Here is a 17354-nt window from a genome sequence, read left to right on the forward strand (position 1 = left end):
GGCTTCTGCGGCTGGCTTATAGATGTTCGCTCTCACTGTACATGAGTACACGGCAGAGAGAGGAAAGAGGGGGAGGGGAGGGGAGGGGAGGGGAGGAAGGGAGAGAGAGAGAGTGTGTGTGTGTGTCAATGTTTTCTCCTCTATAAACACAAAGGACCTACAGAGCATCCTGTGCTGGGGGGTTGGGGAGGGGAGAGGTGTGGAGAGGCGGAGGGAGGGTGAGTCTTTTGGAGGAGGCCTGGCAGGATGGATACCTACCGGGGAATGAAGAGGAATCCCTGTGCACTTCCCGGTAACACTCACTGTCTTTTCCATTCCTAAGAGTCTGTAGCCCTCAGCGAAGCCTTCCCTTCAACTCTGCCATGAGGATGCAGCCTGGTGCTGAGGGCAAAGGGTGCTGTGTAAGCGTGCTTCTTGGCCAAGCAAAGCTAAACAAGGGTGATGGTCGGTGGCTCTCTGTTGTTTTCTTTACTCTTTGCTCTTTTGGCTCTTTGATCTTTTGGGGGGGCTGCCACCCAGCTCCCCAATAAATCACACACAGAGGCTTATTCCTTCTTTCTTATTTTTTTTAATAAATGCCCGGCCTTAACTTGGCTTGTTTCTAGTCAACTTTTATTAACTTAAATTAGCCCATCTACTTTTTGCCTCTGGGCTTCTATGTTTATCCTATAAACCTTTCTTTACTTCTTATTCTGTGGCTTGCTGTGTAGCTGAGTGTCTGAACCCTGGAGAATTCCTCCTTCTCTTCCTCCTAGATCCCCCCTTCCCCCCAGATTTCTCCTCCTGTATATTCTCTCTGCCTGCCAGCCCTGCCTATCCTTTCTCCTGCCTCCCTATTGGTCATTCAGCTCTTTATTAGACTATTCAGGTATTCAGGCAAAGTAACACAGCTTCACAGAGTTAAACAAATGCAGCATAAAAGAATGCAACACATCTTTGCATCATTAAATAAATGTTCCATAGCATAAACAAATGAATACATCTTTAAAAATATTCTACAACAGCTCTCCTCTCAACCTTGGCTTGGGGACTTAGGCTCCTTGCTCTCATGGTTCCATTATTCCAAGAATGAAATACGTTAACCCCAGCCCCAGATCCCACTGGCAGACTTGGAAGGGAGGCTGGGAAATGTGGCTCAGCTGAATGGCCAGAGGAAGAGGAAGTAGGTTTGCTGGGTACAAGGGACTCCAGGGGATTATTCCATCTACCCATTCACCCATTCATCCATCCATCTACCCATTCACCCATTCATCCATCCATCTACCCATTCATTCAGTGGCCATGTAGGAGTACAGTCCTAGATAATCAGGGCCTACCACCATATATCTGTGACTCCTGGGCAACTGCATTTTGTCTGTGCCTCCATTTGCTTATCTGTTCACTGGACACCATGAACTTCCTGGGAAGAACCTCAAAGGTGTATTTTTATTGTCATCTTCTCTGGCTAGTGTTTGTCAACTTGAGACAAGTTTGGGTCATCTGGAAGAGGGAACCTCAATTCAGAAAATATTTCTAGCAGATTGGCCCTAGGCAAGTGTGGGGGGCATGTTCTGATTAATGATTGCTGTGGGAGAGAGCTCAGCTTACTATGGGTGGTGCCACTGTGGACAGCCCCAGGTTATACAAGAAAGCAGACTGAATAAGCCTACGGCAAACAGTGTTCCTTCATGGCCTTTGCTTCAGTTCTCTGGGTTCCTGCTGGAGTCTCCAATTTCTTTTGTTGTCATCCAACTAAACCCTTTCCTTCTCAAGATGCTTTCGGTCATAGTGTTTATCACAGCCACCGAAAGCAAGCTAGGGCACCACCCGTCCTTTGACAAGGGGAGTTTGTTGTCCACTCTTGACAGGTAGCTAGTATTTCTTAGGTCTGACCTCGAACCTCGTGATGCTTGGGAAACTGGCAGCATGTTGTTTCTCCAACAAGCTCAGTTGGAGAAGGCTGAAAGCAGAAACAAAGTGCTCATGGAAAAACTGAGTCCTAGAAAGGACAAAGGTTTCCACACCAGCCCCTGGAACATTCTACCTGACCCAGAATGCAGATTCCTCCTTTTTAAAGTAGGTGGATGCTTGGTGCTTCCGCAGCAGGGGCTGTTTCAAGGTCCAGGGAAGCAGGAATCCTACACCATCGTCTGTCTGCACCTGGTTTGCACTTGAACTGGACTCTGCCTTTTCTTGCCTAAGCCCACAGCACCTCTGCTTACCAAGGCTAGCAAGTTAGAGAATTTATCCATACAATCCCTGTGGCTACAAGACCCCGAGACAGGACACCATGAGCCCAGAGATGACACGCCCAGCCCAGAGCCCAGAGCTACAATGGCCCCGCAGGTCACTGGGAAGGACAGGCTCCTGCCCCCCCCCCCCGCCCCCCGCCGCAGCCCCCCCCCCCCCCCCCCCCCCGCCACACACACAGGGAGCCTGGCTCCCTGAGCCCCACACTACAATCACGCTGCATGGCTTCCAGCATGTTACTCCTTCTGCCTCAGTTTCACTTTCCAGAGTAGGACAGGAGGGTGCCCACCTCATCAGTAGGCATCCCTGCTCTCCTAACAGGATGTAGGGTGGCCATGTCTGACAGTAAAGTCTCCTTGCTAAAGCCTAAAAAAGATAGGGACCATAAGAATATGTGGGAGGGTAAGCTAGGTCGGCCCTGGCTCTGATGGCGTGTAACTCCATTAGGACTAAGAAGTTGAAAGCAGAGGTTATGAGCTGATAATGACTCTAAGCCAGTAGCTGGGCAGATAATCCAGTTTATGTATCTGATAAAGTGGGATGGAAATGAGGAACACATTTCCCAGCGCAGTGGGGAGCAGCTTTGTCCTTCCTCAGAGACTCCACAAGCTGCAGACTCTCTTGCCACTCCCTGCCTCCCAGTGAGAGTCCCTGCTGCTGACACTCACTCCATGGGTGGACTATGGCTCTCCGACATGAGGCTGGGCATCCCCGTGAAGGCCACCACCACTTCTGTGAGCCTCAATTTCTTCATCTGTGCAGTGGGAACAACTCCCTCTGCTGAGCACTCAGTGAGATGCCTGCAGGGTGCTCATAAAATGTTCAGTGAATAAACTGATTATAGTAGGTGCTCAGATCATGTTTGCAGAATGAACAATTAAAAGAAGGCATGGAGACCCATCTTTGCGATGGACAGCATTGCCCGCAGGCTTTCGTCTTGGGAGATTTTTGATAGTCGAGGCACTTGGGCTCAACGTGGTTGTATAAGGTGTCCTGGCTCTCAGGGCTCTTTAGACAGGGCCTCTTGTGTTTTGAACCCTGTTGTGTTTAGTCCCATGTGCACTGTGCTTTCCACAGTGTCCGTAAATTTCTCAGAGGGCCTACCGCTTAGCAATGCTTTCAACCATTGCTTAAGCCATAAACACGAACTTCTCTCCCAAGGCGCCGTGGGAGGTAGAGGTTCAGGCCCAGCTCTCAGCTGTGCCATCCACAGCACATGATTCTTTGCCATAGTGCCTGATACGTTACGAACACAAGTAGCCACGGTGACTGCAGGCATCACAGTGATCCTGCCTGGGGACAACTCCTTACACCTCACTAGTTAAGACTGATCAGCCACATAGCCAACTCTGGCTGCAGGGCAGGATGGGAAATAGGCAGCCAGCAAAGGCTGATAGGAAGGCCAGGCCGATCCAGGCCAATCACAACTGACCATGAGACACCTGCTCAAAACACAAGCAGGATTTAGATGGTGGGGGAAAGGAAGGGCAGTGGAGAGTGTGCCCATCTGTGGAAGCCCAGAGCCATTTGCCAGAGACCTAAGGGAGGAAACTGGGCCCCTAGAACTCCCCAGCGACAGGTCCTGGGGCTTGTGGACCTTGGTGCTGATATCCAAAGTGTTATGAGAAGGGACCAGAATCAGAAAACTGCAGCCACACATCAGGTCCATCTGCACAGCTGACCCAGTGTTCACAGCAGCCTGGCACAAGGGGTGTGGCCTCTGTATGCCCTCAGTGCCCCTTGGACTTTTGGGTGACATGATAAACAAGTGCCTTGGGGACCTTGACTGCATCTGCACTTAGGAAGAAAAAGTCTGAAGGATGTGTGGGGGCCTGAGCTGGGGCAATGGGACAGGTAGAGGAGTTAGATCACAGTGTGGAATGTCTATGAGTAAAGACTTTCCCACGTGTGAACATCACTGCTGTGGGTCTCGAAGAAGATTCGAATATTCTAGATAGTGCTCATCAACACAGAGGACAGCTATCATGAGGTATGCTGGTGGTTCATAAGAAAATGTGGACACACATGTATACAGTATACATACACACGAATGTACACACACAATATATACACATAGATATATACATGTGCACAATATACACTTATATACTTGCACAAATGTACACACACAATGTACACATATATACACACAGATGTGTGTACACATGCACAATGGACATACATACACACACAAACATACACAGATGTACATGTGTAGTATACTGACATACATACACAAATATATATTTGCATTCAATGTATACATATATGCATATGCAAACATACATGCACAGAAACATACATGTACAATGTACATATGCACACATTCAAACACATCATATACTATATACATGCCTGAAAAGTGCATGCATTATGTGTGTGCATAGCAGGAGGGGAATGGAGAAAGAAGAGGCGAGCAGATGTGTTTACTAACACTTGGTATCTCTGGTGTAGCATGAATCTTAAAAGTTCTTATTAATAAAATCAAACCCAAGGCAGGTATTGGGGTGAACGCTGCAAGATCAGAGAGACAGAACAGGCCACAGCCACCTCATCTCAACAGTTCCTCAGCTGATCCTGTTTCCTCAGACTGGAGGCCTCTGAGTCCTCTTCCAGAATGGGTCTCAGCTGAACTGCTGCTCGAAAGCCTGAAAGCTTAACCAGCCAAATGCTTCTAGTTTCTGGTCTCCACGCCCTATATATCTTTCTGTTTTTCCCATCACTCCCTGGGATTAAAGGCTCACTTCTTGGGATTAAAGGTGTGTGTCACCATGCCTGGCTGTTTCCAATGTGGCCTTGAACTCACAGAGATCCAGATGGATCTCTGACTCTGGAATGCTAGGATTAAAGGTGTGAGTGCCACCATTTTCTAGCCTTTGTATCTAGTGGCTTTTCTGTTCTCTGACTCCAGATAAGTTTATTAGGGTACACAATATTTTGGGGAACACAATACCACCACACTCTGGCTTCTCATTGAGGGATATATAGGGGTTCATTGTATAATTTCTGTAATTTATTTGTAAGTAATAATTCTATCAGAATCAAAAGTTGGAAAAGGGATGCACTGACTTTTTAGAGGACAGAAAATTAAAACTAGTAACAACCAAAATTATAACATGTTAGCAGATTCAGCCATCAGGGCAGCTCTGCCTGTGGCAGGCAGAGTCCAGTGTGAGGCTCTCAGTGCTAGTTTCAAGGACTTCAGCTTCCCTTGGGCCTGGGTTTGACCTCTGGTACTGTCCTGGGAATGGCTCCCAGGGAAAATGCCTGGACACATGTGAGGGGTGCATGGAGCTTCCTGTTGAACCTGAGCAGAAGCCATAGCCCCTGACACTGCTGTGCTGGGTGCCCCTGTAGATGCTACCTGGACTGGATTGGGGGAGGGGTTAGGTTTCTTGCGAACAGGAGATTTCCAGAGTGGAACTTCACCTGTGTTCCTCCTGAATGAGGTACCCAGGGGATGAAGGCACAAATGAGCCTCCATCTTGCAGCACATGGCCATGAATGTGTATACACACACATGTACACACATACACACACTCACACACATACACACACACACACACACACACACACACACACACACACACACACACACACACCACAGCTGGAGCAGCAGCAAGCCTCCATTCATCATGCTGGGACTAATTCCATTTTCCTGTCCCTGCATCCATCCGGAGGCAGGGATGGCCCCTAGCCTGGGTGGTGTCTACTTCCTGGCAGCGTTCAGGGCTCCGCTGCTCTCCTCCCCAGCAGTCTTGCCCATTCTCTGCCCAGGAGGTTCTGTGGTGCCATGCTAATCCCATTACCACAAATGAAGATGGCATCACAGCTCTTGCAAAGGCCCCCATAACTGATCCCTCTTGGAAGAGAAAAGAAAAGTGCCATTGTCCAGCCACTGGTTTACGAAGCTCCCTCTGGGACCAGGGCTGGGGAAGATCTCTGCAGCCTCCCACCTGGTCAGGGATGACCTGGCAGGCAGGGCTAGACAGCCTGAGTGTGGGGAGTAGGAGTCAGGGCTATGCAAGGTACCAGCTACCTAGTGCCACACCAACTTGCACATCTATGTCTCTAAAGCCCTTAGGGCTTTCCAGTGGGCACAAAGGATCCCCAAATATGCTCGGGGTATGGCCATGCATGGAGCAAAATATACATGAGGACAAAGGCACACATATGGAATTTAGTACATGTTAGCAATAGGCTGTGAAGACAGTAGGAAGCATTTGTGGGCCTTTTCTACATCATCCACTTTTCTATTTATTTATTTTCAAGACAGGGCTTCTCTGTGTAGCTCTCGCTGTCCTCGAACTCCGTCTGTAGACCAGGCTGGCCTCAAACTCAGAGCTGCCTGCCTCTGCCTTCAGAGTGCTGGGATTGGAGGTGTGCACCACCACTGCCTGGCTACACCACTTTTCTGATGTTCTCATTGCTCCTATTTATAAACAAGAAAAAAGAGACAGACAGCTATGTGACCCGTCCCAAGGTCATGGCTGGCGACTTCAGTGGACAGCAATGGAGGAACACAAAGCTGCCACCTGCTTGAAATGATGATGAATTTTGAATGGAACCAGTGGCATTTGACCTATGGTAAAGATTCGATCTAGGTTTGCATGGAAACAGAGACTTCCGGTCTTTGCCTACGTCCGCTGGCCAGCTGAGTTCCAGAGATGATGAAGGGTTTGTTTTATCCATGGTCTGGAGTGTAAGATGTACCCTTGGGTTGGCCATCTCTTTGCTGCTCCAGATCTGAGCTCCTTGTGCCACTCCACTGTGTCATGATAACCAATGATTGCCATTGCTGGCTCTGCAGGAAGTATCGGAGCAGGGGCTGTCAGCCGTATGTCATATACAGTCCCCAGGACATGCTGTTAAGGACCCAGGGACCAGGTCTCAGGAGGAGATGCCACCATCCAGAGCCTTTCATAGTTCCACAGTGTGAGACTCCATTACCTACCAAGCTGGTCCCAGAATGTAAGGTGAGTCACTGCCAGGGGATCGCGAAGGGATGTCTGCACTGGTTCGAATGCACAGCTCTAGCTCACCAAAGATCAGTAACTGGCAATTTGACAGGGCAAAGATGGAAGCCAAATTTGCAGATTAGCGAAGTGTGATGGTTGGCTTTAATTGTCAACTTGACACAACCTAGAATCACCTGGGAAGAGTCTCAGTCTGGGGATGCCTACATTGACTCCGTCTACTATGGGAGGCACCATTCCCTAGGCAGCGGGTAATGAACTGTGCAAGAGTGGAGAATTCAAGCTGAGGACAAGAAGGCAAGAATTCAGCGTGCATGCATCCTCTCTTCTCTCGACTGTAGATATAATGTGACCAGCTGTCTGAAGCTCCTGCCCCTGTGACTTCTCTGTGGGGATGGACTGCAAACTGAACTGTGAATTGTATCACAGCCACAGAAGTGAAACTAGAAGAGGTGAAGGCATGGAGGGGTGAAGGAAGACAAAGGCTTCCTGGGGTTACTTGCCAGTCAAACCCCGCTGCTGCCAAGCTGGAAGAGGTTGCCCCTTGTCTGAGCTCAAGACTGTGTGCTAGCTTGCTTAGGTAACCTCAAAGGCAGAGTCTAGCACAGCGGTTCTCAACCTGTGGGCCATGACCCCATTGGGGTTACACATCAGATACCCTGCGTGTCAGGTATTTGTATCACAACGCATGACAGCAGTAAAAATTATAGACATGAAGTAGCAAAGAAAAAATTTATGGTTGGGGGTGGGGGGCCACCAGGACATGGAGGAACTGTATTGAAGGGTCACAGCATCGGGAAGGTTGAGAACCATTGCTCGCGCAGGAAGCACTAGCTCCAGGAACAAACTAAGGGCCTTAGAAACAGTTCCAGCATGGAGTACTTGCCTCCTCCGAGGCCACAGGAGACCAGTAAGAAGAATGCGCATGCTTTTGGAGTGCCAGGAATGGGCCAGAGATTCTTCTCACATCTGACCTTATGTCTGGCTTCCTGCAGCTTCCAGGAGGCTGCAGGGCCCTGGGACCCTGAGAAGCAGACCCAGCACCAAGAGAATTCCAGGAGGGACCTAGATGTGTGAGGACTGATAGCTTCGTGGATCCGTCACCTGCTTGATGCTCCGAGCTGAAGGTTTGTCCCCTCAGCTCTGTCTGCAAAGCCAAGCTCCCATGGGGCTGGCGTTTGGACTGGGGACCAGAAGGAGGTAGCAGTGGTTGTATGACCTCATGGAGTGTATCCTCAGCTAGAGCCTTACCTTAAAAACAATAGACACAGGGGCTGATGAGATGGCTCAGCCAGTCAAAGCGCCTGCCACCAAGCCTGGTGACTGGAGTTTAGTCCTGGGGCCCAGGTAGTGAAAGGAAAGAATGGACTCTTACAAGTTGTCCTCTGACCTCCGTGTGTGCTGTAGCATGCACCCCCACCTCCCCACCCCCTGAAGTCCCCCCTCCACTCCTGCCACCACCCCCACACAATAAATACCTGTGAACTAGAGCCTGAGGCCGCTGGTCATGCTGTGTCACAGAAAGCAGAGAGAGACAATACTGCGGCTCAACTCGACTTCTCCTTTTTATGCAGTCTGGGACCTAGGGAGTGGTGCCACCAACTTTTAGGTTGAGTCTTCTCATCTTAATTAGCCCAGCCTAAATAATTCCTCCTAGACATTCTCAGAGAGTCTAGATCCTGTCACATTGCCTATTGGAGAAATTATTTTGGCCACTCCACGTAGTTAAAAGGATATTTATTTAATGGCGTAACTCACAAATTAAGTAATGGGTAGGTCGCAGGGTCTGGGGAAGGTGTAATGCAGTCCAGCGGTGTTCTCCGGAGCTCTGCACAGTCAATCTGCACTGGTCAGCGTTCCGGCACCGAGAGAGTGCCCAGAGCGAGCGCTGGCCCATCCAGCTCTTGGGTCCCCAGGCGCCTCCCCTCGCCCCGCCTTGTAGGCGTGACAGTTGCTGGAGTCTCAATGGGGGTTGGAACTTCCAGAACCAAGCTGGAATGGCTACCCACTACAGTTGCCCATCAACGTAAACCATCACAACTGGTGTTGGTGAAACTCAAAGGCTGGGAGAACAACCAGAAGATCGAGCTCTCCTCTCCTCTTCCTTCGCACAACCCTTCCATTCTACAGGTTACCTCCTGGTCTAATCTGGCTGCTTCAGCTCCACTGGGTCATCATGCCCACATTCCAGAAAGCAGGCAAAAGAATAACAAAGGGAAAAGTCACATTCTTCTCCTTTAAGTCACATATCCCGTTGGTCAGGATTAAGTTGTAAACTCCCTGTTTCAAGAGAAATCAGACAGGAAGTCTTTTTTTTTTTTTTTCCAACCAGTGCTGTGGTCAGCAAGGAAACTGAGGGCTGTTCCCCAGGCAGGAGAGGAGCAGGTTATTGTGCAGAGGATTTGCCACACACACCCAGAGTGTGAGCTCACTTGGTGTGACTGCCTAGGACTTTAAAGTGTTTAAGAGATGAGGCAATTGAAGGGAATGGCGGAGGAAATGAAGTCCAGGTGGCTCTTGGGTGTGGCGAGGATGAAGAAGCGGGAGGAGCGGGCAGGCAGGGGCATTCCACGCTGCTGCGCTAAGGTCTGCTGGCTTCCTTCTGCTTTTGAAGGAGGTACGTTCTGGCCCAGGCTGAGCCCAGACCTCCCTCTCCTCTGCTCTGTCTTTGGGTCTTTGCGAGGCCTGGTGACCCTGGCTAACACGTTGGCCTCTCTCCCTACCTTCCAGGGCGAGCAGACAGAGCAGTGCTGGGATTTGAACCTTTTCTCCCAAACTTACTGGAGCTTTCACTTTTGCTTTCACGATGTGGGGAATTGAGGGGAGCTTTTCCAGAAGTGCTTGATTATTGTGGAGATGGGTTAGTAAGGCCAAGCTGGGTGGGTCTTTCCCACTGTACACTTGTCCTTCCTTTCTCTACATTAACACATGCCATGAAAATGCTGGCACCCGGCTCTTGCATTTGTGAGTCTCCAGATAACCTTCTGATGTTCCTAAATCACCCGGTCTCGGACATGCTGTTATTGCAACACCAACTGATAAAGATGGCTGGGATTCGCTGTACACTGTGAGATCAAACATCAAATGAAAGAAGTACCTGAATAATTTGTGACAGTAGTTGGCATTCATGCCGTCTGGGCCATCAGCCTAGGTAGCAATAGCTGGCGCTTTGACCTTGAGTTGGCAGAAAAAGGGAAGCATATGCAGGGCCCAGTGCGGAATGAGCACATGATGCTACTTCCAAGTGTGATGATGCTGTTCCACGAAACTGATGCTTCACAGATGCATTCCATCCACTGGAAGGCGTAGAGTATATATATGAAACAGCCTGGGAGCATGAACTGTTGTTATAACATGATGGTTCTGTGGGGCTGGCCACCATTCTGTCAGTCAGAAAGTATCCATCCAACCCTCATGGGTGCCAGACACTGTCTTGGCACCCTAGAGCCCCCAGCAAAAAGACAGAGTCTGTGCTCTGTAAGGAAGCCAGACCTGAAATAATTCATCCCACGCCTAATGAGTTAGGATTGGGAACAAGGCCAGGACACTGAGCTTAGCCTTGGTGAACCCAGGAGCAGCTGTCAGGAGAGGAATCCTCGGAGACAGGCTGGAGTCCAGCCAGATCAAGGCAGGGGACAAGTCTCTAAGCCCCAAAGGCATACCCAGTGTGGCTGGGTAAAGGTCTGCCCAGGGTGCTGGATGAGGCCTACACGCATCAGCTCAACAGGTCTCTATTTCAGGCTCCAGAGCTGGGCCAGGGCCAAACCAGCTGGAGCAGGCTAGGCCTTGGCAGGTGTCTGTGTGCTGAGCTTGGGTAGGGCTGCCTAGCTGCCACTTCGGGCAGCTCCTTTGTGGGGCAGCCTGGTCCCCCATGCTGAGCTCTAGCCATTTCCTTTCTGTGGAGTCTGACTTGCAAAAGCCAGGGGATTGTCCCCTGGCAGCTGGGGTGGGGTGGGGGCGGGGGTTAAGGTGGGCTCCATGGAAATCCAGGCCCTTACGTCTCTATATCTCAAGCTGAAGGAATATTGCTCTGTTGATAACCATGGTATGCCAGCATCCCAGGTCCTTACCGAGTCAGGCTTAATGAATGACAGCAGAGAATCCATGGCAAGCCTAAGGCCTCAATGAGGTGAGGCTGGATTGATGACATAAAGGTTGTTGGGCCCTGAGAGACGCTGCCTTGGCCAGGGTAACACCACGGCAGGAAACTGGAACACACACGAGAAAGCTCTCATCTCTCCTCCATAGAAGGCAAGAAAGCAGTCAGCAGTAGTGAGGGTCTTGCTCTGTCACTTCCTGCATGCCCCCGAGGACAGGCCCTCCTCTCATGGTCAGCTGGGGAACCCCTTTATTTTTGTTCCCAGGGAAAGCCGAGAGTTTTCGTCAAATCTCCCTTGTGGTTTCTCAGATGATTTAATGCAAATTCTCTTAACATTTCATGGGAATTTTCTTAGCATGCTGTCAGCATTAGTGTAGAATTCTCTGGAAGTCAAAGGGATGTTCCATGTGTGGAGTCTCTATTTCTAAGAGAGCTCACTGAGGCTCACAAGGCAACTCAGGAAGGTTTTCACGGGAATCCATTGGGAATTCCACAAGTTTTTCTATGAACATTCCAGAAGACTTGTGGAAAGGGTCCACGAGAAAGACACAGTTGACATGGACAGAAAGCAGAGCAGGACTTCTGGGCGGGCTTGGGCTATCCCAGATTCCTCTGTGCAGCTCCATGCAAATTGTGCAGGAATGCTGTGGGAGGTCTTGGGAGGTCCAGAGGAATTTTAACAGCACCCAGGGCAGGGTTTTTCTGTGAGAGTCACTCTTGTCTTCTCTGTGACTACAGAACTCGGGTGCTAACCACGGTTTTCAAGGCTCCCAAGACAAATGATGCCTAATGTGTCTTTTTGTCTTGTTTATTGTAAAACTTTTTCCTCAAATTCAGGAAGGAAGGAAGGAAGGAAGGAAGGAAGGAAGGAAGGAAGGAAGGAAGGCGGTGGTAGGAGGGAGAAGAAAAAGGGAAGCAAAAGGAAATGAAATAAAAAAAAGAGAAGAGGAAAGAGAAGGATTCGTTTGTTAGAAATATCCTCATTCTGGGTTCCTGCAAAGGGTTTGGAAACAACCCAGCTGCCTATGGAAATGCAGGATGAGGCAGGGAGGAGGAGTCTGGACCACATGGAAGGAGCCTTCTGACCCATCACATCTCCTTCTGGTCCCTGGCAGTCCAGGGAAGAAAGTGTGTTGTCTGACCATTTCTCACATGGCTGGTGTCCTGGTGAGCATACTGTGGTTGGGGTTAAGAGTTTCTGATTTAAATTCCTGTTTGGTCAATCTCTGCATCTCAGTTTCCCCTTTTTGTCAAATTAAGATTAGGGGGCTTCAGGGACAGTCAGTGTTCCTACCATGGGATGGTGAAGGTGGTCGTGGTGGTGGTGATGATGGTTATGGTGACTGTAGGGATGCTGTTGGTGGTGGTGATGATAGAAATGGCCGTGGTGATTGTAAAAGGGCCAGCCAAAGAAACACACCCTGGTATGGTGATATTTTATTTGTGCTGAAATGTGATTTTATTTGTATATTAATAAAGTTGGCTGGGGATCAGAGCTAATTGCCAGCCATTTAGCGGAAGTTGGGCAGTGGTAGCACATGCCCTTATGCTGATCATATGACAGGCAGAATCTCTGTGTGTTCAAGGACACAGCCAGCATGGAGACACACGCCTTTAATCTCAATACCAACCATGGAGACCTGGAGGTCTGTATAGACAGGCAGTGACGAGGAGGTCATGTGGTTGGGTTTACAACCAATGAGAAGGCAGAACAGAAAGTCAATAAAAGGACAGGCACGCAGGAAGTAGGTCTCTTTCTCAGGGGAAGGACGGCAGTGGCAGCGGGTGGTAAGGAGGTGGTTTCAGCTCTTGGCTACTGCTCTCTGATTTCTGGGCTTTTAACTCTGCATTTGGCTCTGTGTTTCTTATTTAATAAAACCGTTCAAACTTACATCTATACCCTGGTCCTGAAACCAGAGCCAGTGAAAGGAACACACCCTGGCCCTGGAACCATAGCCAAAAAGTTAAAAAGGTCCAGTGAAAGTAACACACTTTGGCCCTGCAGGGCCAAAGAAATACAATTTGCCCCTGACCAACTCAGTATAAGAACCAACCAATCCCTGAGCATAAAACCAGCCAATCACTGAGTACAAAATCCAGCCAATCCCTGAGCTCAAGGATTGAAATCTGACCAATTCCCACCCTGAAAATCTTCACCCTGGATACACTCCGCCCCTAAGAAGCCCTATGTAATCCCTGTAACTGTTCAGTTGGCTGCTGCTTTTTTTCTACCACGGCAGAGGCAGTCACCCTCCTGGATTCTTTCTTCCCAATAACTCTCTTGAATGAGGTTTGGGTGAGACCTTCTTTTCGCTGGAATGGAACCGAACAGAGAAGTTAACATCCTTCCCCTGAGCAGAGCAGAGCAGGACTGTAACGCTTTAGTTGTGGGAACCTTCCCGGAGCAGAGTTGTTACACTCGGGTGGGACCTGAGCAGAACTGTAACAACTTCACTGGGGAAACCCCCTGCCGGAGCAGAGTTGTTACATTGAGGAAACCTTTCCGCTGAGCAAGGTTGTAAGCTGCTATGCTTATGGTGACTTTGCGGTACTCCTTGGCTCTCGACTGCCAGCATCCCTTTCCATTCAAGCTGCAATGCTTACAGTGATGGTGGTGGTGTTGATAGTGGTGTAGATGGTTGGGAAATGGTTACTGTCATCCCTGAACCCTTACACATGAATTCTCTCAACTTGTGCTAAGTTCTTTAACCCCCGTGTCAGCACTTTGTGTAAGAACTACAGTGATCTATTCTGTTATAGGTGCGGAGGTTGAAGGCTGTGAGATTTAATTGAGGTCCCTTGGCTGATAACAGTAAACTCTGCCTCCCGTCCATCCCCCGCCCCCAGCCTTCTCTTAGACTCTGAGCTCATCTGTTACTTCTGCTACTTGCCATCCTAATCTTTAGACTCCAAGGAAGTTTCTGCAATATACTACTCAAAGGGCCTGTGGTGAGGAAGCTTTCTTGGGTCTTTCCCTTTATGAATTGCCACTTCCATTCCTGTCTGCTCTTTCCTTCCCACTCTATGATTCCCCATGTCACTGTGGTCTCCATTCCGTTTGCTCTCCCTGCTCCAGGGCACCCCCCCTCACCCACGGGATCCACCTAGTACACACAGGCAGGTGAACTTCCTGCAAACTCTCTGGACTCACCGCTTGTGCTCAGAAGTTCCAGGGTCTCCTACTAATTTCCAGCAGAGGAAGCTGAAGGCTTGAGCATCCCAGTGTATTATTCTGAGAACTCCATAGCTTGGAGATCCTTGCTCACAGATTTTCCTTAATGTGCTGAACTAAATTTCCTCTGTGTGCTTTACTCCCAAGAATCGTATGCTGAGAATGCCTCCTTCTCTTCTCTTCCTCCTCCTTCCTCTTTTTCCTCTTCCCTCCTCCTTCCTCCTCTCTGCTCCTACTTCCTCCTCCATCCCTCCTTCTCTGCTTCCCTCCTCCACCTTTCCCCCTCCTCCCTCTTCCTCTCCTCTTTCTTCCTCCTTTCTCCAATATGAAGACACACACCCCCAGACTACTCCAATTGCATTCCAGAACATTCAGGCACTGATGTCACAAAGCAGTGAGGTATGAGGTAAGAGGCTGCGTTGTTGCGATACTTCCCTCCACTACGTGCGTGGACTCTGGAGGAATGCGTGTGTGAAAAATGACTGGAACCACAGCACTGAGATTGCGGCAGGCGGCAGTGGTCCAAGGGTATGTGGCCATAGTCTACATATGGGGATGAGTATACATAGATATGATGCTGGGAAGAGGGAGGGCCCCTGCTGGGGACAAGGTTTGGGGCTAATGAGATCTTTAAAAAGGAAAAAAATGAAGTGGGGGGATAACTAACAAACCAATAATGGAGTGGGTGAACCACTTAAGACAAGGACCCCAGGACAGCTACCTGCTTCTGCCTCTGACCAGACACACTACTTTACCCAGACAATGTCCTCGTTTGTGGAAAGGTAGAACTGGGCTGGAGGGATAGCTCTGTAGATGAGAGCACTTGCTGTCCTCCCAGAGGACCCAGGTTCATTCCTAGCACCCACATCAGGTGACTCACAACTGTAACTCCAGCCCCGGGGGATCTGATGGCCTCTTCCTCTTCCGGCTAACTCGGGCCCTTGAATGCAAATTTGGGTGGTATACACTTGAGATATATATATATAAATGTGGAGGTCAACTTGAAGTCCCATTGCTGTGGAGAGAGTGCTTTGACACACTTTTCTGCCTGTAGAGAGGGAGGAAGGTGCTATCAGGATCATCGGGATCATGGCCACTGTGAGTCTGGAAAGGGGCTTGGCCTTTGTATTCCCGTGGAAAGATAAAGACAGCAGGAGTGATAGGTGAGTGCTGTGGAGCAAGCAGCAGAGTCTGGGCCCTGTTCTTCGGTTCTTGGACCATGTCACCATGAGCTTCTCCCATGCACCGTTCCCTGAAGGCTGGCTCTCTGAGGAACTAACCAATGGCTTTTCCTTTTCAATGTCAGTGAGCAATGAGGCTGTGCTGTCTTATGCTTCTCAACTCCTATGTCTCTCATTGCCATTAAAAGTCCTCTCTATGCTTCTGGCTCCCTGCTTGCCTCCAGGAGAACTGTGGACCAGTGGAGGAGTCAATCCGTGAAGGAGACAAGGTTGATGCTCTCCTTTAGGGATTTGGAGAATTTGGCTACTGTACCAAGGCAAGGGCAAACAGGACTTACTTTTCTATGACTAAACAATCTTGAAATTACTAGACTAGGACTCAGGGTTCCCCAGGGCTCAAGCCCCGCCCCCCATCAGCACCCTCCCCTTACCTTTTGATTATTATTATTATTATTATTATTATTAGCATTTTTAAAGCAGGAAGAATATTAAATAGGTAACAAGGATGAGGTCCAGCAATCAGCTCATTCTCTCAGGAGTCACACACCCCTTGAGCCACCAACACCTGCAGGAAGCTAAGAATTGAGTTGCTGAGAGCTCAAAACTGGAGTGCTCTTAGACCAGAGAAAGAAATGTCTCTGTCACAGTTGGAACAAAACGCTCTTAAAGTGGGAAGCAGGAGGAACCAGGCATGGAGTTGAAGGGACGAGCACTCACATGAGACCCTAACTTTCCAGTAGGATGTGTTAAGTTGAACAGCACTCTTCGAGGCATATGGAGTCCTGGCTCTTCTCAGCCACACCCAGACCATCTCCTCAAGGTCATCAGTTTGGATGGAGGGACCTTAGGGAAACCCCACCTTGCTCCAGGACTCCAGTTTACAGACCCAGAATTTCCAAGTCACAGCTGCGTGACCAGAAATCTCATGATCTCTATAAAGCTCCGCTGTTTCCATTGCTGTTGTCTGCTAAAGAGGAAGAAAAACCCTACCTAAAAAGATGGCAACAGGATTTTAGCCTCTGATCAGGGGGATCTGCAAGTTAGAAGGAGCAACCTCAGAGCTTGAGCAGGTCTGGAATAGTTGGTGCTTGCAGCAGCCGGAATGGAAAAGCCTCGTAGTTAAAGTCTGCCAGTGAGTGCAGAGAAGTATTTATTGCCGTAGGAAGGGGTAAAATTAGCCTTAGACTAAAGGCTGTCCTGATACCATCTCACAAAGATTTAAAACAAACCTCAGAAGGAACAAATGGTTTCTAAATTTTACCTAATTGCTCTGCAGGAAAAAAAAAATAACAATAAAACTCAGGCATACTTGTAGAGTGTAAAAACAAGTCATAATTTATGGTATAGAAAATTACCAGGCATCATCAGTCTGTGCCACAGCACCCTGAACATGCCTGATCTTGGAAGCTAAACCTGGTTGGGTCTGCTTAGTACTTGGGTGGTAGAAAGTGATCAGGAGCAGAGAAACAAAGTACACAGTGAGAAAAACAGTTCCCAGAAACAACAGAACAGCAAGGACAAAAGGACATGAGGAGAGTGAAGAGACAAGGACCCAGGTGAACACATCCAAGAAAGAGGAGAGGACTGAGCCCATGAGCTAGAAACACGGAGACAGATGAGAAATGAAGCTGGACTTCAGTGAATGACAAGATGCCGGCCAAAAAACCAAGCAAATGTACCGTTAACCGAAGCTTAGG

General features: G+C 49.1%; 2 long non-coding RNA genes across 3 annotated transcripts; one reads left to right on the forward strand and one right to left on the reverse strand.

Moving 5' to 3' along the window:
- Window positions 1-7923: 7923 nt before the first annotated feature.
- Window positions 7924-8922, reverse strand: LOC121832742 (uncharacterized). 2 transcript variants are annotated; one of them, XR_006076446.2, is made up of 2 exons: window positions 8684-8922; window positions 7924-8456 (listed from the first exon to the last, which is right to left on the reverse strand). It is a non-coding gene; the product is annotated as an uncharacterized LOC121832742 (long non-coding RNA). The 2 variants fall into 2 exon arrangements; XR_013042679.1 differs by having other exon boundaries at window positions 7924-8541.
- Window positions 8923-14783: 5861 nt separating this feature from the next.
- LOC121832741 (uncharacterized) lies at window positions 14784-15856 on the forward strand. Its single transcript, XR_013042680.1, has 2 exons — window positions 14784-15004; window positions 15531-15856. It is a non-coding gene; the product is annotated as an uncharacterized LOC121832741 (long non-coding RNA).
- Window positions 15857-17354: the final 1498 nt, after the last annotated feature.

Source organism: Peromyscus maniculatus, chromosome 10 (genome assembly GCF_049852395.1).
Source record: "Peromyscus maniculatus bairdii isolate BWxNUB_F1_BW_parent chromosome 10, HU_Pman_BW_mat_3.1, whole genome shotgun sequence".
In the NCBI taxonomy this organism is placed as follows: domain Eukaryota; kingdom Metazoa; phylum Chordata; class Mammalia; order Rodentia; family Cricetidae; genus Peromyscus; species Peromyscus maniculatus.